Raw genomic sequence first — 26,147 nt, 5'->3', positions numbered from 1 at the left:
AATTGTCTTGCACATAGACGACAGAGGGTAGCAGTGGAGGGGTGTTTCTCTGACTGGAGGTCTGTGACCAATAGTGTTCCGCAGGGATCAGTGCTGGGACCTCTGTTGTTTGTGATATATATAATATAAATGATTTGGACAAAAATGTAGATGGGCTGGTTAGTTCATTTGTGGACAATACAAAAATTGGTGGTTGTGGATAGTGAAGAAGGTTGTCAAAGGATACAGCAGCATATAGATCAGTTGGAGAAATGGCAGATGGAATTTAATCTGGACAAATGTGAGATATTGCACTTTGGGAAGTCAACTGCAAGGGGAAGGTATACAGTAAATGGCAGGACCCTTAGAGCACAGCGGGATCTTGGGTGAAAGTCCATAGCTTCCTGAAAGTGGCAACACAAGCAGATAGGTTGGTAAAGTTGGCATTAGGCATGCTGCCCTTCATTGGTTGGAGCATTGAGTATGAAAGTTGGGAAGTCACGTTGCAGATGTATAAAACGTTGGTTCGGCCACATTTGAAGTATTGTGTGTAGTTCTGGTCACTGCATTGCAAGAAGGATGTGGAGGCTTTGGAAAAGGTGCAAAAGAGGTTCACCAGGAGTGTAGTAGCTATAAGGAGAGATTGGATAAACTTGGATTGTTTTCGCTGGAGTGTTGGAGGCTGGGGGATATCTGATAGAAGTTTATAATATTATGAGAGGCATAGATAGAGTACATTGTGAGAGTCTTTTCTCAGGGTGAAAATGCCAAAAACTAGAGGGCATAGCTTTAAGGTGAGAGGTGGAAAGTTTAAAGGAGATGTGCGAGGCAAGTTTTTTTAAAAAAAAACACGGAGAGTGGAAGGTGCCTGGAACACGCTGCCAGGGGAGGTGGTGGAAGCAGATACGATAGTGATGTTTAACAGGCATTTGGACAGGCACATGAACACGCAGGGAAGCATGTTCAAGCAGATGGGATTAGTTTAATTTGGCATCATGGTTGGCACAAACATTGTGGGCTGATGGGCCTGTTCCTGTGCTGTACTGTTCTATGTTCTAAGTGCAGACTATTCCTTGATGATCCCAACTTGTGCCTTGTAGATGGTGGATAGGTCTTGGGGTATCAGGAGTTGAGTTACTCATCACAGATACCTCGCCTATAATCTGCACTTGTCGTCGTGATAATTATGTGGCTGATCCAGTTGAGTTTTGGTTAGTGGTGACCCCCCCCCCCAGAATATTAATGGTGAAGGACTCAGTGATGTTAATATAATTGAATATCAAAGGTAGACTTCCTCTTGTTGAAAAGGTCATTGTCTGGCACTTCAGTGGCATGAATATTACTTACCAGTATCAATCCATGCATGTTATCTAGGTCTTGTTGATGCAGGCACTGGCTGCTTTATTTGCTGAGGAGGTGTAAATGGAATCGAAATGAAATCGTCTGCAAACATGGAAGGAAGGTCATTGATGAAGTGTCTATAGATGGTTGGGCCTAGGACATCCTCCTGTGAAACTCCAGTAAAAAGTCCTGGGATGAGGATGATTAAAGTCTAACAACCACAACAGATTTCCTTAGTGTGAGGTTTGACACCTACAATGGAGTGCTTTCCTTTTGATGTCTATTCACTTTGATGCCACCACTCTTGGTCAAATGCTGCCTTGATCTTAAGGTTAGAAACTCTTACCTCACCTCTGGAATTCATCTCTTTGGGTCAGGTTTGCAGCCAAGTGGTCCTGGCAAAATCCAAGCTGAACAACGCAGGGTAGTTTATTGGTGACAATGTTCATTGTCAATGTTGGCTTCCTTCACTTTTGATTGAGAATAAACTGATTGGGTACTAAATAGCCAGATGGGATTTGTTTTGCATTTTGTGAATGAACACACATGGGCAATTTTCCACATTGTTGGCTAGAGATGCAGCTCGTTCTGGAGCACAGGTTGTCAATACTTCATTTGGAATGTTGTCTGGTCTCATAGCCAGTACTCTCAGCTGTTTCTTCATATTATGTGGAATGAAATGAATTGGCTAGAGACTGGCTTCTATGTCAGGAGGAAGCCGAGATGGATCATCTGTAAGGCACTTTCAGCTGAACATGGTTGAGAATGCTTCAGCCCTTTCTTTGGCATTCATGTTCTCATCCCCACCATTTTAAAAGAGAGGATGTTCTTGAAGCCTGTTCCAATCATTAACTACTTATTTCTCTACCACCATTCACAAATAGATATTGAAGGACTGCAGATCTCTGATCTGATCCATTAGCCATGAGTTTGCTTAAGCCCGGCTGTTGCATGCTGATTTTGCTGTTTAGCATCCAAGTATCTCTATATTGCAGCTTCATTAAACTGGTAGGTTTGTTTGGGGCTGCTCCAAGCATGCCCTTCTGCACTCTTCAGTGAACCAGGTTTGATCCCCTGGCTTGATAGCAATGGTAGAGTGAAGGATATTCTGGTCTACGTGGTTATGGATTACGATGTTATACATTTCTGCCGTTGCTGATGGTTCACAGAATCTCATAGATGCACAATTTTAAGCTGCCAGATCTGTTCTCAGTCAATTCCATCTTGCACATTTATTTTTCTACATAACATGATGGAGAGTATCTTCATAAAAAGACAAAGAACTGTGCAGTGGTCACTCCTACTAATGCTATCATAACAGATACACAGGTAGATAGGCGAGGATGAGGTTTAATCCCTTGTATTAGTTCACCCACTACCAACTCACTGCTATCTGACTCTTTGGCAAAAGTGGAAACTCCTAACCTGGAAAAACTGTGCTCTTAGATTGTCCATTCTGGTACAATAATCTGTTTTAGAATGGATAGAGACTCCAAGTTCTGGGCAAAACTTTGGCTTTTCCATATTCCCAGACATTACGGTGGAAGGCAACCAGAAGGATGTAATTTCAGGCCCCACACTTTCTTTTTCTTCCATTTATTAAGATTTACCGTTGCCCTTTCAAAACGCATTGACTGCATATGAGATTGGAAATGCAGTGAATGAAAAACGCACACACCATGCATACGCGTACACCATAGTGTGAGTGTTGAAGGAAAACTATTCTTTTGCAAGATGCTCGCTTTTCAAGTGCTACATGAGTAATTTATTGCACAAAGCCATTCACTAACCACGTGTTGTGTCAAATAGGATACATCACACTTAATAAAACTTTTTCCAAGCACTTCTGTGTTCATGATGTATCTTTGCATGGGGTACATGGAGAGGATGCATCACTCTCCATGCAATGATCAATTGAAGGCTCCCTGTGAAAATGAATCAGGAAATGTAATTAACTCACAGTATGTGACACCCATAGGAAAGTGTGTCTTAACTACTGGGATATGCCCTTTGACTGAGCTATATAAAGGGATAATCAATCACTTGATGCTTTGCAGGAGGATCATTTGGAACTGAACTCATTAGAGTCAGCCACGCAGAGCTTTGGATCAGCAGCAATTTGGCAGTATTCTAAACATTGCAGTGTAGTTTGCAAACTAAGGAATGGGTGCTTTAATTGTGGCTTTGTTGGGTGTGTAACATGGGACAAGAGGAGAAGCCTTGAATGCAAAGGCAATTTGACTCCGGAGCTTAGAGTTGGAGGGAAAGAACTCCAATGAGGATTTGCCATGATAAGGTGGAGAGGAAGCATGCACTCATGTGGTGTTCCAGACACCCCTTTTGAACTAGAGCTCTTAAGGGCCATCATTCCCTGAATGTCCAGCTGCCCCAAACACAAACAGATATTCATTCATATTGTGAAAGCTATTGATACAGAGAACTCGCATGACTCTTTCAATCTCAACAGTCCACTGAGCCCGAGGGCTGGATAGAGGACTGGTTCTTGGGCCTGAGATTTCTTTCTTTCCACGTTTTCTCGCTTAAGTCAGATTTCTGACCCTACTGTGGAATTGAGTTACAATTGCAGCCCTGCGACCAGTAGAACCCAGTGAGGAGTACCATCAAGGTCCTCAAAATGAGATTCTTGTGGTTTGATAGATCAGGGACAATCCTGCAAAATTCACCAAAAGGAGTCTCACACTTTGCAGTCATCTGCTCCATGCTCCACAGGCAAACCATCATTGAGGCATAGCTGTTGCCTGCTGCACAACAGTTGGGGCAGTGGGAGGAGCACGAGAGGAGTAGGTGGAGGATAATTGCAGCATGAATAAAGGCCCTCTCTGGTTTGGAGTTAGGAAGTAGCTCAGAGGATCCCTCTTCTCTGACTCACTGCACACAGTCATGTACTCCTTCAGCCAATGCTGTCCAATGGATTTGGAATTCCAAGTGGCAAGTTATCACACCACCACATCATAGGCCTGTTCCTGTGTTGTATGACTCTCGTACATCAATGTCCAGCAAGGACCATTAGGTGGAACTCTCACCGAGTCCTTTTAGGACCAAGTGGAATTATGGTTGAACATTCCCCTCCAACTGGCATCTTTGAGATCAGTAAACAGGGAATAGTATCAACCAAGCAGTGAATGGATGGCTGCAGAGCAGGCAAAGGAACAGTGATGGCATATTATGCTTAGTCAGTCACTCCATCACTGTGACTGAAGCCCGGGATTCAAGGAAAACCTTGGCAAACTTAAAGCTGAGCAAGAGTCAACCTTAGCAAGCACAGCCTTGACCAACACTGACCACTACCCCATTCAGAAAGATGCACTGCCAAACCTTTAAACTGCCTGACCTTTCATAACAGTCTATCATTTACTGGATGACACCACTGGGTGTTAATCTCCATTCGAATGGCAGGAGCTCTTCATATCGCACAGGAATACTTTGAGCATTTCTACTTTAAGGGCACTCTCAGCAGAGGTGTGGATGACTGATCAGCACCTAAGTGGACTGCAACTAGCACATTATCCTCATCTGGAATGTGATGACGTTCCTGAGGATTACCTCAATCCCTGTGCTGACACAAGGCCCATAAAATTGAACTAAGATTTCCCTCAACACAAGAATTGCACAAGAGTCTGGCAGGAAGACCCTTTCAATCTCAATACAGTCACACTTACCAGGAAATAACCTTTCCCTAAAGCCTAAGAGCTATTGCTACCAATGAATAAAGACAAGTATAACTCCCCACAATGTCTTGAGTCCCATGTTGGCAACCCCTGTTAGTGACCATCTTAGTGCCCCAATGCCCCATCCCAACATATGTCATGAAAGCAGGAGCAAAAGAATTGATCATCGGCAAGATATTTTTATACATGAACCTTAAATATGTACATGTTAAATCAAAAATAACTTAAGATATCTTTATTAGTGACATGTACATCAAAACACACAGTGAAATACACCTTCTGTGTTCTGGGGGCAGCCTGCAAGTGTCGCCACGCTTCCGGCGCCAACATAGCATGCCCACAACTTCCTAACCCGTATGTCTTTGGAATGTGGGAGGAAACCGGACCCTCCAGCAGAAACCCACACAGACACAGGGAGAACGTACAAACTCCTTACAGACAGTGGCCAGAATTGAACCTGGGTCGTTGTGAGCACTTCAGTTCACAAACTTCATACTGCTGATATTAACTATTCCCTTTCACACTCCCTTCAACAGGCCTTTTCCTGCCTTACTGTTTCCATGCTCTTGCTGCAGCTACGTGGTGAAAGACTGCCACCCTGCATGGTAGGAAGCAGCAGAGGCCTTGAAGGGTGACAGGGAGCACTTGGAGTCTGGATGATCCCTCTTGGGACTCTACCGTCTCAGTATGAGTAACAGGGGTCCGAACCAACCAGCTGTGGGGGTAACTGTGAGGGGGGGGGGTGTCATTGGGAACACAGCTCTGCTGCCCTCCTGAGAGGAGACCAGATTTGGTACTCACCCCAGGCTGAGGTATCAGAGAGCGTTGCAGTCTGCAGAGCAGGTCCCACAGCTACTGTCACGGCCCCGAGGTCAGTTAAATAATTAAATTAGGAATTTACAACATTTTTAAAAAATTGGAAGTTTGACTCTATGTATCACCTGAAACCTGGACAATGTACTTGGAACATGTGCCGAAAGACATTGCCCTGGGGATTGCTGAAAACTGGGCTTTGGGTTTCTGTGTAATTGGCAAGTTGGGGATGGTGATCGAGCTTTCCAATTCAGCTCACCAAATTGGGACTTGGGAAAATCTGCCCACTCCAAATTTGAGCTGGTCTGAGGGTGATTCCCAACCTCAGCAGGATGGGAACAGAGAGTGGGGTGAGATTTGGCCAGAGGAGCAAGTGGTATCCTTGTGGAGGCCAGAGGGAGAAGGTAGTTCTCCTGATTCCACAGAAAAGTAAATATGGAAGGTTCACACACTTCTTCCAGTTGTTCCTTCAAGGCCCTATTTGTCGACTGCTATAAATCTGGATAAACTGTGCCAAGCACTGGCAGAACGGTAGAAATGTTGTTTAAATTCCTTATTGGGATTTATGGAAAACTAAGCTGCACAGTGGTCTACTCTCACTCCCCGTCACTCTGTAAACAGTGCACCTCATCCATGTAGTCAACACTGAATAGAAGATGCCTTGGTTCTTCTGGTGGCAGTGTAGAACTATACATTGCTCAAAAAAACACCTGTACACCTATTCCCCTCCCCCCTACTTCCACCAGTGGGCAGGGGAAGGGCAACCAATCCTGAGTGGCACCCCTTCCATGTAGAATGTGGCAGTGAGTATACAAAGGGAATAATCATTTGTCCAGGAGAAAAGGCTTGCAGAAGCATCATTTGCAAAGCTGCTCACACTTCACAAACTATTGCTCGTAAAGAGGAGGAAAAATTAACATGTGATTGCTCCTTCCTCCATCATCATAACTGTTCTAATCAAGCCGAAGAAACCTTGAAGGCAGAATTTTGAAATTTCTCCCCCACCATCTAAAAGCTAATTATCACATGAAGACTCCTGAGGTATGTTTACTGAACTGGTAGTTTGGAGAGCTTATGAATAAATTCAATATTTCCAGGCTCACAATTCATCAGATTTTATTTCTCTCTACCATGAACCTTTCATCATCTTGCCAAGTCTAAAGATTTCTCTTCCCTACAGCTTTCACTTTGTAGATATTGTATTTATATTCCCCTCTAGTTTCCAGTCAACTATGTCTTCACACCTCATGGAGTGTGAATTAGTTTCTCTTTCCTCCAAGTCTGGTCCTGAAGTTGTTCGCCATTGACAGCTGAGAATGTGTGATGTTCTTAAAAGAACTGATAATCCTAACAGTGCCACTGCCAGCAGTACCAGCAATGAAACATAGGGGTATTATGATGTTATCCAAACATGACACAACCTCACCCATGAACAAAAAAAATCAACAGTCTTTCACTTCACACCCTACACTGGTAAAAAAAACAGATCCTTTCCTGACATCCACAAAGATCAGGGAGCTGATCTAGTACAACAGGCTAACAGTGGCATTAAATAATCACAACAAAAATTCACTTTTGTCTTTAGAAGATTATTGATTTGTATTTTGTTTCACTTACAGGCCAGTTCTCATGAAAGACTTGTGCAAAGTTGAGCAAAGCTGCATCTTTAAAGGGTTTCCAGGAATTTTAAGGCAATGCAGCCATTTGAATTTTTGTAGTTCACCTAAAAATTTTGGCTAATGTAACACTCACCGATGTAAAATTGCCCTTAGTGTAGCTGGGTGGTAGGGGGAATCAGTGGAGAGTTGATGGGCATGCGAGAGGGTGTGGGTTACAGGGAAACAAGTGGGTGAATGGGATTGATGGGAGCTGGCATTTCTCGATGGGCCGAAATTACCTCTTACGTTGTGAGGATAAAATGAGATTTGTTCATTTAGATTTGATAAAAGCTTAACAGTATTTTTGGTTGCAAAAAACAGGAAGATTTCTTTACTCTTATACTTCAATCCAATGTAATAAAGGTTTACTTGCTTTCCTAAATGGTCTCTGTACCCTTGAGTTAACTTGCTGTGATTCATGTTTCAGAAACCAGGTCTCTCTGACTACCAACGTCTCCCAGTATCTGAAATAAAAACAGAACATGCTGGAAACACTGAGCAGATGAGGCTGACTCTGTGCAGAGAAAAACAGAGTTTATTTTTCAGGTAGATGTCTTTTCTGCCTTCCCTGCTGAGTATTACGAGCATTTTTAGCATGTTTTAATTTCAGATTTAGAACCGATGAAGTATTTTGCTTTCAATCTCCCAATGCCTCACTGTTTGAAAAATATTTTGCTTTTCTACTTTTCCTATAAAGTGGAAAACTTAACATTTCTTTAAATGTTCTAGAGCATTCTTTTACCCTTTTATCCCTTTGATCCTCTTTACACCTGCAATCCAAAAATGAACCTTCTATGCTTTTTCTGCTGTCTGTCTATTAACCATTTCTAAATCCTTAATAATATCTTTTGTCTGCATCTTGTTACAAAAGCATTCTATTCATGGTTCTCTTCTGAGCAGTTTGGGGCAGGTACCTCGGACCTTCCCTTCAGTGAGACATTGCACAACCTTCTCTCTGCCTGGTCCCAAGCATAATGATACAGTGTAGTCAGAAAAATCATTATCCTCCTTCCTAGGTGTCTCATTCTAATATACCCTCCTATTCCTTCCATTCTGTCTGCTCTATGTCCTCCTCTTCTGAGGAAGATGAAATAGTTGACCTATCCTGATACCCTACAAAGATATAACAGAAAATAGTTGTACAGAAGCTATAGTAAAAATACCTTAATGGTGACATAGCGAAAAGCAAACAGCTAGAGGAATACAATGGAACAGGCAGCATCTGATATAGGGTCTCGACGTGAAACGCTGACTATCCTTTTGCCTCCGCAGATGCTGCCTGGCTAGCTGAGTTCCTCCAGCAGCTTTTTGCTCCAGATCCCAATATCGGCTGTCTCTCGGGCCATCATGGTGATATAGCTGTACACAGAGTAATGATGATAAGTTATTTATTAGTCACATGTACATCGAAACACACGGTGAAATGTGTTTTTTTGCATTACTGAGAATGTGCTGGGGGCAGCCTGCATGTGTCGCCACTCTTCTGGCGCCAACATAGCATGCCCACAGCTCCTAACCTGTATGTCTTTGGAATGTGGGAGGAAAATGGAGCACCCGGAGGAAACCCACGCAGACACACGGGGAGAATGTACAAACTCCTTACAAACAGCGGCGGGAATTGAACCTGGGTCACTGGCGCTGTAATAGCGTTATGCTAACCACTACACTACCAAGCCATGATGTCTACTATTGATAAAATCAAAGGGGCTATAATCATAACAAAATGTTGTTCATGGGCATATCCTGCAGACTGTGGATTGTTCTTGCTTTAGAGGTGGATTCAGTGGCCTCCCCACTCATTAGTTGGAGGATGGTCTCTTTTGGGGATATTCACTGCACTCTACGTGAGTGGCCACCTTGCTATTATTTGCTGCCTTTGCTCAATTGAAGGTGATGAAGGACATTAAGCAATCTTTTTGATTTTGTCCATTTGGAAACTTGACCTGTAGGTTGAATATCTAGTGAGGCGAGAATGGGGCTGGTGTAGGAGATGGGTGGAGGAGGGCAGTGGCTGGAGAAATGTGTGTCTCTGTGCATCTGAGTAAGTGTGAACATGAAAGAACAATAATTACGTTGATGTGGAGTTCATGGTGTGCGCTGCTGGTGTTCGGATACCCTGCAGAGTGTGTCGTTAATGGCTGTCACCCTTCTACAAATGGTGGAACGCACAGTGCTGGCAGCAGTGTTTGACTGAGGATGGCCCCTTCAGGAATCTTGCACTTTCTGTTTTAACGTTTCATTCTGGATGTAACCACCCAAATCACTCTCTGGCTAATTTCACAGATTTATGCGGGGGATCAAGTATTAGCATGAAACACGGTGCCAATTTGGATATCCAAAAAAGCTTGAAGTCCAATTTCTAAGCAATATTGTTCCTAGAATTTCTTATTTGTTTTTCTGCTTGAAGATAATACTTCCAGCCAGTTTTTTAATACTGTATTATCTTTTCTGAAATCTTTGGTTATTTTGGGGTCAGCCAAAGACCATGCAATATTGTAAGTGTTTTTTTATATATATACACAGATACACAATGGAGGGTATTTTGTGTTATTTTCAGGATGAACTCCATGATTATGAGTGTATTTATATAGAAAACATAAATCCATAACCTTGTTTTATTATTAGTTGTGGTTTTCCAAGGTTTTTGGGTGGTGAACAACTTTCATGACTTAACTACTACTCACTGCTTATTCCTGAAGCTCCCTCACCAATGGGGTAGCTTTAGCAGTTTCTGTTACAGCACTCACAGGATTCCGGAGAAAATTGTGTTCTGCTTAGTTGCTCATATCAAATCAGAAAGGTACGATTTCTGGCCTCTTGTCCATATTGGTAAATTGGTATATTGAGGATAAAGACAGGAGAAGATGTGACTTTCCAGAAAAGGATCAGCCTCCCTGCTTCTTCTTGTGTCAGCTTCTATCTTACAGTTTTGAGGGGAGATATAAATGTCTTCTCTCGGGTTTTAAAGATGCTTGATGCAGGGCAAGACTTTGTGTGTTTACTGACTTGAAAATTCTGAGAAAAGCTATCCATTGCACATATCATTCCCTCAGTAACGACTGGGAAGCTCAAGACACCTGCACAAGGACACGGCAGGGAACTACAGGCTGGTGAGCCTAACATCAGTGGTAGGAACGTTACTGGAGGGGATTCTGAGAGACAGGATCTACCTGCATTTGGAAAGGCAAGTAGTTCCATCATTTACCATGTTGTTTTCCATCCATTTTATCTTTTGTTTGCACTGACTATGAGAGAGCATTCTCCCTGGCTCATTCATGGTTTTCCATTGCTTTTCTTCCTCCTCGTTTTGAATGGCTCCATTTCCTCATTGGTTTCCTCAAGCCGTAAGCTCATTCCTCTTTAAATCTGTATTGCTGTGGCAACCACTAATGCAATTGTGCACCTTAACAGACGGAGCAGAGCTGAGTTGAGACGCCCAGGTCTGTCAACAATCATTCTCTGTCCACTTTCATAAATGCAGCCTGATGGAAAGAAAAAAATTTGGTGGGTGGTCCCTACAAAAAGGGCTGTCCCAGGGTGTTCCTTTTCATACAAACACCCTGATGGCCACATGGGCCCTGTCTATAAAAATGCTACACAACTGAGAAGCCTGTCAATAGTACGAATCCTGTGACATGTGAATTAACATCTCCTTTTCTTTGAAAACTGATTGAAGTCATTTTTCCTGTCAAGCACGGTACCTGTCATTTGGTCTTTGCCGATGCAAGCTGGACAGCAAGTGTTCTCCATGGCCTGGAAGCATTCTGCTTCACAGATTGGTGCTCTAGTGATCTAGACACAACAAAGAGGGGTTGTTCCTACTCATTTGCAAGTAAGGCTGCAGTAAATGCAACCTTCACTACATCTGCAGTGAAAAAGAAGTGCCAAAGATAGGTCTTGACTTCATGGGTAGAATGAGAGTTTCTGCTATATCTACAGCAAAGTTATGATAGCAGTGGAAACTGCTCCAAGTTGATTACCAGCCAGGTTTTAGTGAATTAACTTTCACAATAATTTGGCAGCAACTGAACTTCCAATTTCTTGAATCCAGCATAATCACTAGGCTGCTGTGCCGTACATTATTGTACTGTGCAATGGCTTATTACCATACTATTCAGAAGATCACATAAATTGGTATATAATGGACTTTTTCATGCAGTTCTGGAGGCCTGTATCACTCCAGGCATGCAGTAGTTTCAACAGTGCTGCACAGTCACAATCCTAAAAATACTCCCCTTCATATATTTTCTGAAACTATGACTAAAATTAAAAAGAACACAATGCAGTGATGCATTTCTATTCTTGTGATTTCACCTCATCGAAACAAGACGACGTCGGGTTATTTTTTTAAAATGACAATGCATCAGGTAGGCAGAGTGAATCACTCACCTCAGACTGTAATGCAGCAGAGCTGATTTATTTGTAAAACAAAATCTGCTTAAAGAGTAAAGGAAACAGAAACAACAGCTACTTTTCTCAGTAAAAGTAAGATTTTTTTTCTAAAAGATGCTGTGGTATTTGCATTATGTACATAAAAAATCATCTCTATCATTTACTGATTTGTGGGAACCAGTCTTAATTGATAGTAGAATCAACCAATCATCTCCAGAGTGGCTTACATAAAATTGTCACTTCAGCCTTGACTTAAGATTAATATATTAACTTCAGAGAAAATACACACATTCGGTTTATATTCTTTAGCAAATGTAATTTTCAATAAAGAATTCTGGAAATTTTTTACACAAACAAATGGCAGATTTGCTGGATTAAGACAAGCATATCTTCCAGTCTATCCTGCTTTAATCAGTACAATGTTCAATGGCTATCACATGGTTGAAAACATCAGATGAGATGGAGCCAAGAACCACAACCAACCCATTTTGTTCATCTAGATGGAATCTATTAAACTCATGTGTTTGCAATTTAAAATTGCAGAATGGCACAATTCATAAAAGAGAAAGCTTTCAGAGGCATTCGTATCCAGAAGCAGACTTCCCTCCACATGTATAAATTAATTGTAGTTAGGGAAAATGAATAAAATCAAGTCTCGTAGATTTTCTTGGTTTCATTAAAGTTAAAGCACAACTTAAAAACTTCAGAAACAGGGTACAGAAAACTGGAAAACAATTAAAATAGCACAATGGAATTCTGCGGAAAAGTAAGATAAAACAAATGTTCTTAATATACTGTACATAAAACAAAAAGTTACTTTGTTGCTGAATATAGAGCTAGTGCAATATGGTACAATTGCAGTGGTTCGGCAAGAAGGTACTACTTGAAAAAGGGCAAGGGAGTTTTGACTACTGTCACTGCCAATATTTATCCCTCAATGAGGATCACACAAAAAAGGATATGTTGCTTTCATCATTTCGTTGTTTGTGGAAGCTCGTTACGCATATCCAGGTTTTCTATATAACGAGTAATGATGCTTCAGAAGAAACTAACTGGATCTAAAACACTGGGACACCCCTAGGTTGTGAAAGCCACTATATAATGCATTTATTTCCTTTTAACAGCTACTAAACACTGCACTTTTCATCTATTGGTCCACCATGCTGATGATACTGGTATTCTGGAAAAATGGATATCACAAGCCACAAAGTGTTCCAATCCAACTTTGAACTGCTGTATTTCAGTTTATATTACACAGCATCTGGCTTCATTGGAAATAGAATAACCTATCAGCATGCATTAAGGATTGGTTAATGAAATGTGACCATTTTTTGAATGTCTGTGAGCTGTTACTAGTCGGAAACAGTAAGGGTCACTATTTGGGCCTCGGTTATTTACTTTAAACGAGGGAATTGAACGTTACACTGAATGTTCATGATAAGAGCTGGACAGGGGAGTAATCTATGAGAGGACACACAGAGGAATTAATTGAGCAAAACAGAGTGGGGAAGATTTTTCATTGCCCCCAAATCTCTCCCAGTCTAACCCTGCCCACGTTGTTTCAGTGACCTCTTGGTGCAGACTCCGCCTGGAGTCTAACACCGAGCACGGCACTGGAGCTGCCTTAGGGCAGGGAGACGGCTAGACCCTCACAACCATGTCAACATCCAGTGAGACCCCTCCCCTTCTCCCAGACTCATGGGCTATCAAAGTTAATCGGAGCCATCAAATGTCTTTTATATTACAAGATGTTGAATAATTTTCAGTATTATATATATTAAATGTTTTTATCTTAACAAAATCCAAAAGCCCATTTATGTCATCTGGCAATTAAAATCATTAAAACTAACTTCAATAAATTTTAAAAACATACTTGCCATACTCCTGGAAGCTGATGTCTCTCATCTGGGGGCCGCCAGGTTCATGCCAGGCTCAGGGGCCGGTTCTCCGGCCTGAGAGCTGGAGGAAGAGCCAAGGAAGGTCGCGCCACCAGGGGCCCACCGGGGCAGCGGACGGGATGGGCCAGAAGGTATCGCCGCTGACTTCAGACTGATGTCACTGCTGCAAACCACATAATTTTGGAGTGGAGTTACTATCTGGCCAGACCAAGTAAGGGTTATACCTTTCCTACAGTGACCTGACTGGAAGTTCCATTGCGGCATTATTGGCAACAGGGGAAGATGGAAGGTACCACTGCAGCAATGGCTAGAAGATTCTTCGTGTGGTGGAAACAAGAAAAGGACAGCAAAAGTGCTTCAATGGTAACCTAATGTGAATTAGACATTAATTTATAAACTCTGCACATACAGATTGTAAAAAGAGATAAAGGAAATGGGTTAAACAGATGTAAATGATGGCAAATATGCACATCAGCATATTCTTGTTTGCATTCACCTACTCACAAGTTGACAAATATTTTTCGGTCCACCTAAATGTTCAATCACAAAGTTGTACAGAGTGCAAATGTAAGATTGCTGAAAATGAGGCAAAATTAATTGTAGAATTTCTCATAAAATAAAACAGAAAATGTGTTACGTATACCAAAAAAAGGAAGAGAACAGCTAAAGTAAATGTTGGTCTCTTAGACAATGAGACTACGGAATTAACAATGGAAAATAAGGAAATAGCAAAGACTAAGCAAATATTTTGTCTGAGTCTTCATGGTAGAAGACGCTAAAAGCATTCCAATAATAGTAGAATATCCAGGGGACAGAAAGGAGGGAGGAAAGACAAACTAATGGGACTGAAGAATGAAGTCTTCTGGACCCGATGGTCTCCACCTGGGGTCTTAAAAGGAGTGGCTGCAGAGATAATGGACGCAGTGGTCGTGATTTGCAAAATTCCCCAGATGATGGGACAGGCCCAGCTGGTTGGAAACCTACAAAAGTAGTGCCTCCATTCAAGAAGGGAAGGATACAGAAAACAAAAATCTGTAGGCCAGTTAGTGAAGCATATGCCAATGGAAACATGCTGGAATCCACGTTGAGAAAGAGTGGCAGGACATTTAGAATATCATCAGACAACTGAGCAGAGTTAACATAATTTTACGAAAAGGAAATAATCTTTGGCAATTTCTTAGAGTTCTTTGTTAATGTAATTAGGAGGATGGAAAAGGGGAAACAGCATTTGATAGAACGTCACATAAAATATTACTGTACAAAATAAGAGCTCAAGGTGTTGGGAGTAATATATTGTACTGGGAAGAGGATTGGCTAATTAACAGAAAACAGAGTCAGGATAAATGGGTCATTTTCAGGTTACAAGTATTAATTATTAGAGTGCCATGGGGATCAGTGCTGGGGTTCTAATATTTACAATCTATACTAGCGACTTAGATGAAGGGACTGAGTGTATTGTATTCAAACTTGCTAACAACACAAACATAGCTAACAAGGTAAATCATGAGGAGTATGCAAAGCTTCTGCAAAGATGTAGTTACTACATTAAACAAGTAGGCAAGCATTTGACAGATGGATTATAATGTGGAAAACGTGAAGTTACCCATTGGTATGAAACAAAGTAGAACATTGTTTAAATACAGAGTGACTTAAACTGTACAGAGGAATCTGGATATCCTCGTCTGCAGCAAAGGTTCTCAGCTGTCCTTATCAGGATATTCGTGCAGTGGTGCGAGTACGTTCACTTGTCCCAGCACTAGAGAGACTGAGGCACCGAAGTCACATGTAGGCTTGGAGCTGTAACTCCACTAGATGCCCCTCACTTTCAGCTTAACCAACCCTGTAAAAACAAGCCTCTGGTTCTCCATTTGATCCTACTTGTGTGCAAAGATTTGTCCGTTTTTTTGAAATTGCAGTAAGCTGATAAAATGTCTTCATTCTCTATTTGCATCCTACTTCTTTATTGGAAATAACATATGTTGTGCCTGACTAGACTGAGCTACACAGAAGTTGTAACTGGGAGATATAGAAATCTTTATTCAATACCGCAGATCTTTGGGAGAGAATCTAGTTCTCCTCTCCTGACACAATGCTTTATACTTTTTAAACACAAAGATAACAATAAACGATTAACTACAGTTTCGATGGCTATAGTTACCTACTTAACTTTAACATTTTGAATGTAGACAGATAACGGCAGCATTGCATATTTACAATGGTGGCACATCCCAACTAGCAGAACCCCTTTGAATGTTCAATACTGGTGGCTGGTCTGAAAGCTTCTGAGCACAAACTCCACATGGTAGTGTAGCGGTTAGCGCAACGCTATTACAGCGTCAGTGACCCAGGTTCACTTCTGGCTGCTGCCTGTAAGGAGTTTGTACGTTCTCCCCGTGTCTGCGTGGGTTTCCTCCGGGTGCTCCAGTTTCCTCCCACATTCCAAAGATGTACGAGTTAGGAATTTGTGGGTATGCTATGTTGGCGCCGGAAGCGTGGCGACACTTGTGGGCTGCCTGCCCCCAGCACACTCTATGCAAAAGATGCATTTCACTATGTGTTTCGATGTACATGTGACTATTAGGGAGATCTTATCTTATCTCCAGGCACCCAAAATATACCCCCTTTGTTAGTGTTGAGGGATGGCTCCCTGAATATACAACTAGCCAGAATATTAAGTGACAAAACTGACCCGTCCTGAACTGTGCATTAAGTGGCAGGGGTACATCTTTAACAATGTGTTAATACAGGAGTTGGCCACTTAATGCCTTCCCTGATCTCATCCTGAAGTTTTCAGTGAGCACCAATTAACATGAACATTCATCTACTGTCTTCCCCTGTGTACAGAAACAGAAGGTCCCATGCCCAATGATTGGTTTCAATAGCCTTAAAGTATCAGTTGAAGTTAAATTATGAACAGGTTTTATTTCCTGAAGACTGGTTCTCATTTTAATTAATAACTGCTATCCATAATTTCATAACTCCAGAATAATCCCTAACAACATATTGCAGCACTCAACTTTATAATTTAGTTCTCTCTTACAGTGCTAGCAAGTTATTGAATCATTTCTGTTGGGCTTAACTGTATTATTGTACCCTACAATACAATCTAACCCAATGTTAGTGTTAATGATTTATAAAAATATATGTTTTCTGATCTCATTTGTGTCAGGGTTCTCCAAAAGGCTTGCCTATTTGGTACTGGATCCATGGGATTAATACATTTTCACCTTTATGCTGCACCTCCAATATATTTTTTTTCTCTTGGGTAGAAGCAGACATTCAGAACTGTCAGGTTGTAATAATAAAGCTTCTTCATTGACATCACTTGATGCTGATTTACCCATGCAACATGGCTTTTCCAGTGATTGGTGCTACATGCACAGTTATGTATCAAACAGATAATTTCCCAATCTGTACACTGGAGCAGCAGGCTTGAGGCCCACATCTGCTACTATTTTGTATGCTCTTATGTTAATTAAATGCATTGAATAACCTGCAGTTGCTGTATTTGTACTGTAGAAACAAACTATTCTTGCCACAGAAAGCTGCCCTGTCATGTCAATTATTTTTTCTTGAACAATATTGTAAGTGTCAGTTACTGCCAGTCAAACAATCTTGTACCAAAATTAACTATTGCAAGCGAGGGTTCTCAACCCTTATGGAATTATTTGTTTCAAAGATTTAAAAAAATGACCTAAGTAAGGAAAACTTCTTTTCACCTTTATTTTCTGTCTCTTTTCTCACTCTCCCTTTTAATCCATTTTTCATTTTCCTCTCACTCTCCCTTTTAATCCATTTTTCATTTTCCTCTTTTTATTTCTTTTTCTGTACATGATTTGACATTGAATTCACCCAATATAATTTACACCGCCTTCTCAAGGTTTCAGCCTGATTAATCTAAAGCAATAAGGCTTGGCCCGTTTACTTGCGTTCTAGGCACCAGGTTTACTTGGCCTCAACATTATCAGCTCATACCTTAATTTACTGCTATAAATAGCCCATTCCCAAATAAAGGCTGATCCCCAAATAAGAGTAACAACAGTTCTTGAGTTTCTGGATTGATGCGTCAACATAGATCTGAGATCAAAATTTTAAGTGCAGCAGAAACTTCGATAGTTGCAAGCAAGTTTTAAAAATAATTGAAGGGTCCTGACCTGAAACATTGACCGCCTGCTTTTCTCCACAGATGCTGCCTGGCCTGCTGAGTTCCCTCAGCATCATTGTGTTTTTCATCTAGATTCTAGCATCTGCAGTCCTTTATTTCTTTAAAAATAATTTTCTATTTAGATCTTAATTACATTTCAGGAATTTGCCAACTATTTCAGCATACCTAAAGTGCCGTAGACTTGCATATTCCCTTTCCTTGCATGATTGAAATATTTAAACAACTGGAGTGGTTTTCCATTTGGCTGTAGCCCTGGTCAGTACAAGAGAAAGAGGAGCAGCAAAGGCAAATGACTGAAAGAATTTTGCATCATCGCAGAAGGCAATAGCTCGTTGTCCATTCTTGAATGGACGATGTTGTACCTTCACCTGTTTTACATTGGTTTTTATAAATAAATAGAACAGGAAATTTCAATTTAAATTCTTGAGTGCAAGATCAAGCAATTTGATTTAATTTCTGTGCTTCAGCGAAGTCTGAGTTGAGATAGTATTTAAATAGTGCTGTTAACTCAATCCTAGTGGGCCACTGCCTGATAGGATCTTGTGATAATGTGGTGAATTAAGAAGTGCCTAAATGGCTGGAGGCAAAAAATTGTGGTCAATGCATCTGGGAATGCAGTGATGCCTGATAGGGATTGATTTGAAGTTCTTGATCTTTATTCTCCTCATTAATAACCTAAATGTAGATATTGGGAAGGAATGGCTTGTACATTTGTAAGTGATACCAGGCCTGTGTATATAATAGTAGACTAGAGGATGCTGAACTACTCTTCACAAGTGTCAAATCATATTCTTAAAATAGCCTTTCAGTTAAAAGTGTGTCATGTACATGAGAAAGATTGTAACGGTACATCATTTACTTGAGCTTCACGATTGACAACTTGAGGTGACAGCTAATACAAACATGATTGTAGTTTGTATTAGAAGATAATTCTTAAATAGGGGGAGATTATATATGGACTACAGATTCTTTTCAGCTATTTTACTCTGTCACACAAAGACTAGTTGTATCTTGATGAGATTAGTTGCAAAGGGAAGTGTATAATTTCCTTTGACTGAAAGTCACAGAAATTCTTCATTACAGTGTTGCAGTCTTAGAGAAACTCATCTCTTTAATATTGAGTGTCAAGGTTGTGAGATGGTGCAAGTTGGAAGTGCCCCAGTAGATCTTTTAGTCTATGCAGCTTGCCAAAGGCAACAAGAGATGATAGTGTATATGACATCAACACACTGCTGTCAGTCCTGTGTGTCTGCATCAGTAAATTCGAAAAGATCTATATGCTGCAGTAGTGTAAGCATTCACATGCATAAAAATACAATGTCAAAGTCTTTCCTAGATACCACTCAGTCTCACAATCTCTTGATAACTGACAGTCTGGGTCACCTCAAGGAAAATTCACACAAAGTTAGGAAAAAATATAGTTCTGTACGTTTGGGTGCATTGCCCCAGAGGCTAGATATTTGGAGTCCTGATCAGTTATTGGGCACTAAGTGGGTGATCATGACTCTAATTAGGGGGTACTATTACTGGCATAAGTAAGAGAAAAAGGCTGTGCCTGAATCAACACCTTATTTCCATTTGCACCGGTACTATTGCTTGTTTTAGGCCTTCTTGCAATAATAGTTCAGACAGCAGGGGCTGTCTCGGCTCAGGATCACATCTGGCCTTGCAGATGACTCTTGAATGGACCACTGTGGACCTTCACCAAAATGCTAAATTTGTTGAAAATAATTATCTAAATGTGTAGCCAATGACATAGTGGCTTGTTCCGCCACCTCCGATTGTGCCTCAACCCTCCAGTAACTGCCATCACACTCACTGTCACCCAGTCCCAACCACCACTTCCCCCTTACCGTTCACTTGCATCTCCTGATTGCCTATCCCTTCTCACCCCTTTTTCCACCCCACATCAAGGCTGTATCAAGGCAAATATTATGTTCATCTCGGCTTGACACATTCAGGCATAGAGAATGTTCCTTGTGGCCTCCACACAGTTACTTTTGGGAGGGAATTACTTTCATCCAATCATCCTGTAACTAGATGAAAAACACAATGATGCTGGAGGAAATCAGCAGGCCAGGCAGCACCCACAGTCATCCTATAACTAGTATTGAATTGGGAATTAATGGGACTACAGATTAAAAGTAAGTATGTTTTTATAACGCCTATATTACTGCCTTTAATAAGAGCAAGGACACCTTTAGCCTTTTTTAAACATTAGTTTTGCCATAAATAGAGTATTGTATCCACTTCTGGGCTCCACACTTTAGTAAAGTTGTCAAGACTTTGGAGAAAGTGTAGAAAAGATTTATTAAAGTGATTCCAGGAATTGGGGGCTTCAGTTATATGGATAGACTGGAGAATCTGGAGTTCTTCTTGAAACGGAGGAAATTGTGAAGCGATCAGACGGAGGATCTGTAATCATTAGGGATATAGACAAAATAGATCGGGAGAAACTGTTCCCAGTAGGAGAGTGGCCACTATCTAGATTTCATGGAATTATGGTGTTTGGCAAAACAACCAAAAGTAACATGAGGAAAAAAACATCCTTATACAGTGAATGGTTAGGTCCTGGAATGCACTACCGGGGATAGTAGTGGATATGGATTCAGTAACAGAATTCAAGAGAGAATTGGATAAACATCTGAAAAGAAAGAATTGGTAAGTCTTTTAGGAGAGGACAAGGAGTTGGAATGGCTGGTTTACTGTTACATAGAGTCGGTACAAGCTCAACGGGCTGAGTGGCCTCCTTTCAGGCTGTACCCATTTTGTGATTTCCCCTCCTTGGGCACGAAACACAAATGGTCAGGCAGATTATTTCAAGTACCTGAAGTTGTTTGGGGTAACTAACTAACTTCTGAGAAGTCACCAATGACCCCTGGTTTACTTCCCTCCTTTTAGCTGAGCTCTGACCTTCACTCACTGCCTTTCTGAAGTAGCAGGACTTAGAACTTGTGGGAAGTGAAATCTTTATCATCATTATTTCTGATCTCCACAGGTTGGCACTCCAGCTGCACTATTTTATTGCTTCAACTCTCACGGTACCTCTGTAGAAATAGATGAAACTAGTATGATTAGTAGGGTGCTGAGAACTCTGCCAATCTTTACAGCCTATAGTCTAATACCAATGATGAAGTGCAAGAAAACCCTCCTAATTCTGTCAAAAGCAACAGTATCCCCTCTTATTTTGAGCTTCTGCTGCTAAGGAAAGGGACACATTTCCTACTCTGTTCTCTCCTGATACCAATCAATCTACTGTTCTTCGTTGCTGTAGTGGAAATAACTCTAAAATGTCAAGTTTTTGTTTTGTTTCTGTACAAAATGTATTAATAACAGTTGAATAAGAAAAGCTGTAATCATCATTGCTTGTACAGCAATGTTCAGACCCGCCCCCAGCTTACAAGATCTAAGCAGTTTGCTTTATTTTTATCCTGTTTTTGAGCCTGTTCAACACAAAAAAATATTTTTTTCTGTTTTTGTTTCATTTACCTTCAAGTTATGACAGTAGAATCTCAATGGCCTCTCTCATGGGTAGTTGGGGTATGGAGCACAGTACTCCATACATGTTACTTGCACTAAGCAGATATTGCCACATTCTTTTTCACTGAGCTCTTATCCCCTGGGGATTGTCTTGCAGCATATGTGAAAAGTATGTAGGCTTTAAATCTGTGAGCTACAACCGGTTTGTATCCACTAGTGCTGCCTTGTGGTTTTTGTGCTGTGAATACAAAGAAAAGACTTTACTGCTTTAGTGCCAGAGACTTTCAAGTTTTTAGTATTATTTTGGAAAAGGTAGTCTCTTCAGTTTGTTTTACTTTTTGTTGCTAGCTTTGTCATTTATCTCTATGCTTCCCTGCTCCTCTTATTCTATATCACTAACTTTTTTCCCCCCTCTTTCTCTTGCTCCCTTTTTTTGTCCATTACTTTGTCTTCCTGTCTCAGTAATAATCACTCTGTATTTCTGTCCATTTTGCTCAACATTTCTGTTTAAGTGCCTCTTGTTGATGAGAGGAAATAGGCACAAAAGGGGGAGTCTGGAGAAATGATAGAGAGAGAGCAAATGTGCAATGACAGAAGAAACCCGAGCAGAAGAGAGTACAGAACCATCACCTTTGGTCTGGCTTAGGACCATTTTAAAAAAAAGGACATTGGGTTCAAATGGAGCCAGTCATGGTTATAGTGAAGTAGACAAATGTCTGCATCTAGCATTGAAACCATTGACATTACAGGAGGGAAGCAGTGTGGAGAAAGAGTCCAAGGTAGCATAGGGCAGATTTTGATTTTCTATTTTCATTGGAACATACAACACAGATGGAGAACATTCAGTCGATTACACCTATGCCAGCAGTGTGAAGAGCTCTTCAATCAATCTCACTGGTTGTTCTTTGCCATAGCTCAATACATTTCTCCTTTTCAAGTATTTATGATGGCTACTGTCTGAATGCTTCTATTTAAAATGCTTCTACCAGCCCTCAGGCACTGCAATCCAGATCATATCAACTCATTGTGAAAAATCATTCCTCCTTATCACCTTCTGCCTTTGTTGCCAATTATCTTAAATCTGTGCCTTTAGTTATTGACCTTTCAGTCAGTGGAAACATTTACTTTATCAAAACCCCTTTATAATTTTGAACAACTTTATTAAATATCATTTAACTTACTCCACTGTAGGGAGAACAAGCTGGCTTCTCCAGTCTCATTCCAGTAAATTTGTTTGGTACCTTCTCCAAGTGCTTGTCACCTCCTTAAATTATGATGTCTAGAATTGGACCCAGTCCTTCAGCTGAGGCCTAACCTTGAGTCTTACAAAGGTTCAACATACGTTCCCTGCTTTAGCACTGCGCATACTTATATAGGACCCTTTGTGCCCTTCTACTGATTTGTACTGATTTCATTCTATAAGAGTTATATAGTTCTTTTTTCTGGCTAGATGAGGAAGTAGTATGGATAGGTGCTACAGAATTCTTGTTACTAGGCAACAACTTGTTTGGTCACAACAATGACAGATCAGAAGTTATATTAATGTACCCTTAGACGTATTAAAGCATTATAAAAGGGTCTATTTTTCAGATGGTCCAGAATTTGTTAGCTTCTGAACATCTTGGCCTTGATTTTGCAGTTGTCTGTGAAGAAAGGGCACTTGCCATAGACCTCAAAGGAAAGATTCCCATGAAGATCCATGGTATGAACTTCCTCACTTCCAACATCAGCTGCAGTCAATTCAAAGGAACATCGAGCTGTCTGAGCAGCCAACCATTTTGACGAACTCCTGCAGTCTATAAACTAGAAAAGAAAACTAAGTTTCAACTAATCATTTTAAACATTTTACAATGTAAAAGAAAAGATTGGAGGATATCCGTAAGATTAAGATAAAAACTAAAATATCATAAACAATCATTTAATAAAAAAGATAATACAAGAAGATACAAGAGACTGCAAACTCTGGAATCTGGAGCAAAGTATAAGACAATTATAATATTAAACACAATCTTTATAATCCACATATAAAATTAGTTTTATGCTATTTTAGTGTTTTTGACCTATTATGCCTTTAAAAATGCACATACACTTTCAGAGTATTTTATACTGAGCATAGTTTCTAGATTTGTTAAGTTCTTGTCAGATCATTGATTACAATGGAGAATGCAGTAAAACAGGGCAGGTTGTGCAGGATCAGGGAATCACTGAGAGCATGTTCAGGATTTCTATATTCTACAGTTTGTCCACACTCCAGAAATTGCTGTTGGTGATTCTCTGCCCCTACACATGTTGAACAGCAGTAATTTTGCTCTTATTACAACAACAAAAACCAGATACTTACTCTTGAGTCTAATCAAGTTGACACCCGAAGAAACAATTTTCCCTGAGATTTGACTGATGGAATTCCGCAGAACCCAACATACAAGTGTCAAAGATCATGCCAAAGTGTTTGCCACTGGAAAATCCTTCAGGCCAGGTGCCAATGAAACCCAAGCCAGGTCTCACTACACCGGGTAGACCATGAAGCCAGAGACCAGATGTCAATGGCTCTGGCATATTGTTGAGGAGCCAGTGCAACAACACAAACATTTTGTGGTTTAGCTACAATTCAGTATGTTCAGATTGGCGGGATTCTCGGACAATCCAACTCAACCTCTTCCTGAGATTGCCACCATCACAAATGTCGATCTTCAGTCAATTCAATTCACTTGTTATATCAAGAAAGAACTGAAAGTACTGGAAGGGCAGAACTTTTGAAGACACGATGTCTAGAAGTAGCATGCCTCTAGCTGAGCTAGCCTATTGCATTTACAACATCTGGCCAAGTTGAAAAATGATCCACTTTTTCTCCACTCCCCAAAAAGCAGAACAATTTTTATCCAGTCAGTTATCACCCTGTCAGTTCACAGAGTACCACATGGTGTTGTCAGCAGTGTAACCATGAAGCAATTAAGTAATAACTTGCTTAAGAGTGCTTTGTTTGGGTTTCACATGGGTCACAAGCTCTGGTCCTCATTATAGCCTTTGTTCAAACAGAGAAAATTGCAGAGGTAAAATGAAAGTTATGTATTTATTTACATAATACATAACTGACAAGAGGCAGCCTCTTCATTGCTAAGTTCAGTGTTGTTGGCTATGCCTGAGTTTGGTGAGAGGACAATCTTTGACAGTAAACAGCATTATCCTTATTTCATCAGAGCTACAGAAAGGGTCAGCAATAAAGGCTCCTGCAGCCTTCACTTAATGCTTGAAATGTCCCAGATCTGTTCAGCAGCATCCATTCTTGGCATGGTTAAGTTCTTTTGGGTCAACATACGAGATTAGTTAAGAGCAGCTTGTTCTTCATTTCACTGAATCCTTGTTCAAAGGGCAACTGAAGGCAAATGATGCCATAATGGGTGGTGAGTTCAGTTGGCCATCAGATTATTAGTAGGTCAGGTGCAGCATGATTCTTCTTGATCAGTCTGCAGATAAGTTTCTGCTGATGCATGTGTAGGGAATTGATTTAACAAGGATAGCAAGCCAGCAAAGGACACTCAAGTAGAGAATTCCAGATATAATGCACATGGTTTCAATCACTGTGTATGTGTGTTGACTAGTGCCAGACAGGTGCACGGTATGTAAACACAGAAAATGTTCGTAATATTCAGCAGGTCAGACAGCATCTGTGCAAAAAGAAACAGAGTTACTGTTTCAGATCAAAGATCCTTCATCAGAATAGGCACACGGTACTTCACTGCTGAGTACGAGACGAGGTCTGATGTCTGAGTGATTTTGCTTTAGGTCTCCATGTTGACTCACTTTGGTGGTCTATTAAAATTAGGCCCACATCTTCCTACATCTGCTTTTTATTCTTTTTTTAATATTGGCCCATGATCTGCACTGGATTCCCACAATGTTTATTTTAATTCGAAGCCTTTCATGGGCTGTATTGCCTGAATCCATGGTCCATAACATATGGCTCATGGGTTGTAAGTGGTTAGCACAATGTTTCTGTTCCAGCCCAATTCAGAAACACAATTGTCAGCCAGCATTTTGTTATAAATGACATGAAAACATTACCTTTGCTTAAGAAGTAATCTCAAACCTTGTCTGGCTAATGTGATCACCATTCCCTTATCTCATTGTGCCTACCCCTGTTGCTGTGGCAATGGCTCTGACCTCTCACTGAGGGGTCAGTGCATTATGTGCTCAGAACAAATCATCTTTTTTGGTTTAGCCGTAGTTCAATGTGTTCATCCTGATGGGATTCTCAGATATGCCCATAATCATTAACCCCATAATCCTTAATTATATAAGCAAAAGGGAAGAGTTACATGCCAAATACATCACTGAATCACAATTCTGTCCAAATACTAAAGAATTACCAAAAAATGTCAAAACTCTAATTTGTATTAATCAATTCTTGAGAGGGGGATATCAGTGCTTATTGTGGCTTGCACTCCATCATGATCCAATCTTTGCACAGACTAGTGTCAAGCAAGGCTATTTCAACACCCTAACACTTCTCTCAATCTTTCCTGTCATTATGCTGCACCTTACCTCCAATAAATTCCCGTTGGAGTAGAGCTAATCTACAGGACAAATGGGAAACTTTTCAACTTATTTTGTTTCCAATCAAGAACCAAAGTTACTCCAAAATCACTCATCAGGCTGTAGAATGCAGAGGACGCTTGTGTTTACATATATTCAGAGGCCAAGTGCAAGCCATTGTGGAATTGTTCACTGAAGC

This window comes from Pristis pectinata, chromosome 9 (assembly GCF_009764475.1).
Source record: "Pristis pectinata isolate sPriPec2 chromosome 9, sPriPec2.1.pri, whole genome shotgun sequence".
Taxonomy (NCBI): domain Eukaryota; kingdom Metazoa; phylum Chordata; class Chondrichthyes; order Rhinopristiformes; family Pristidae; genus Pristis; species Pristis pectinata.
Note: the sequence above shows the minus strand (reverse complement) of the source record.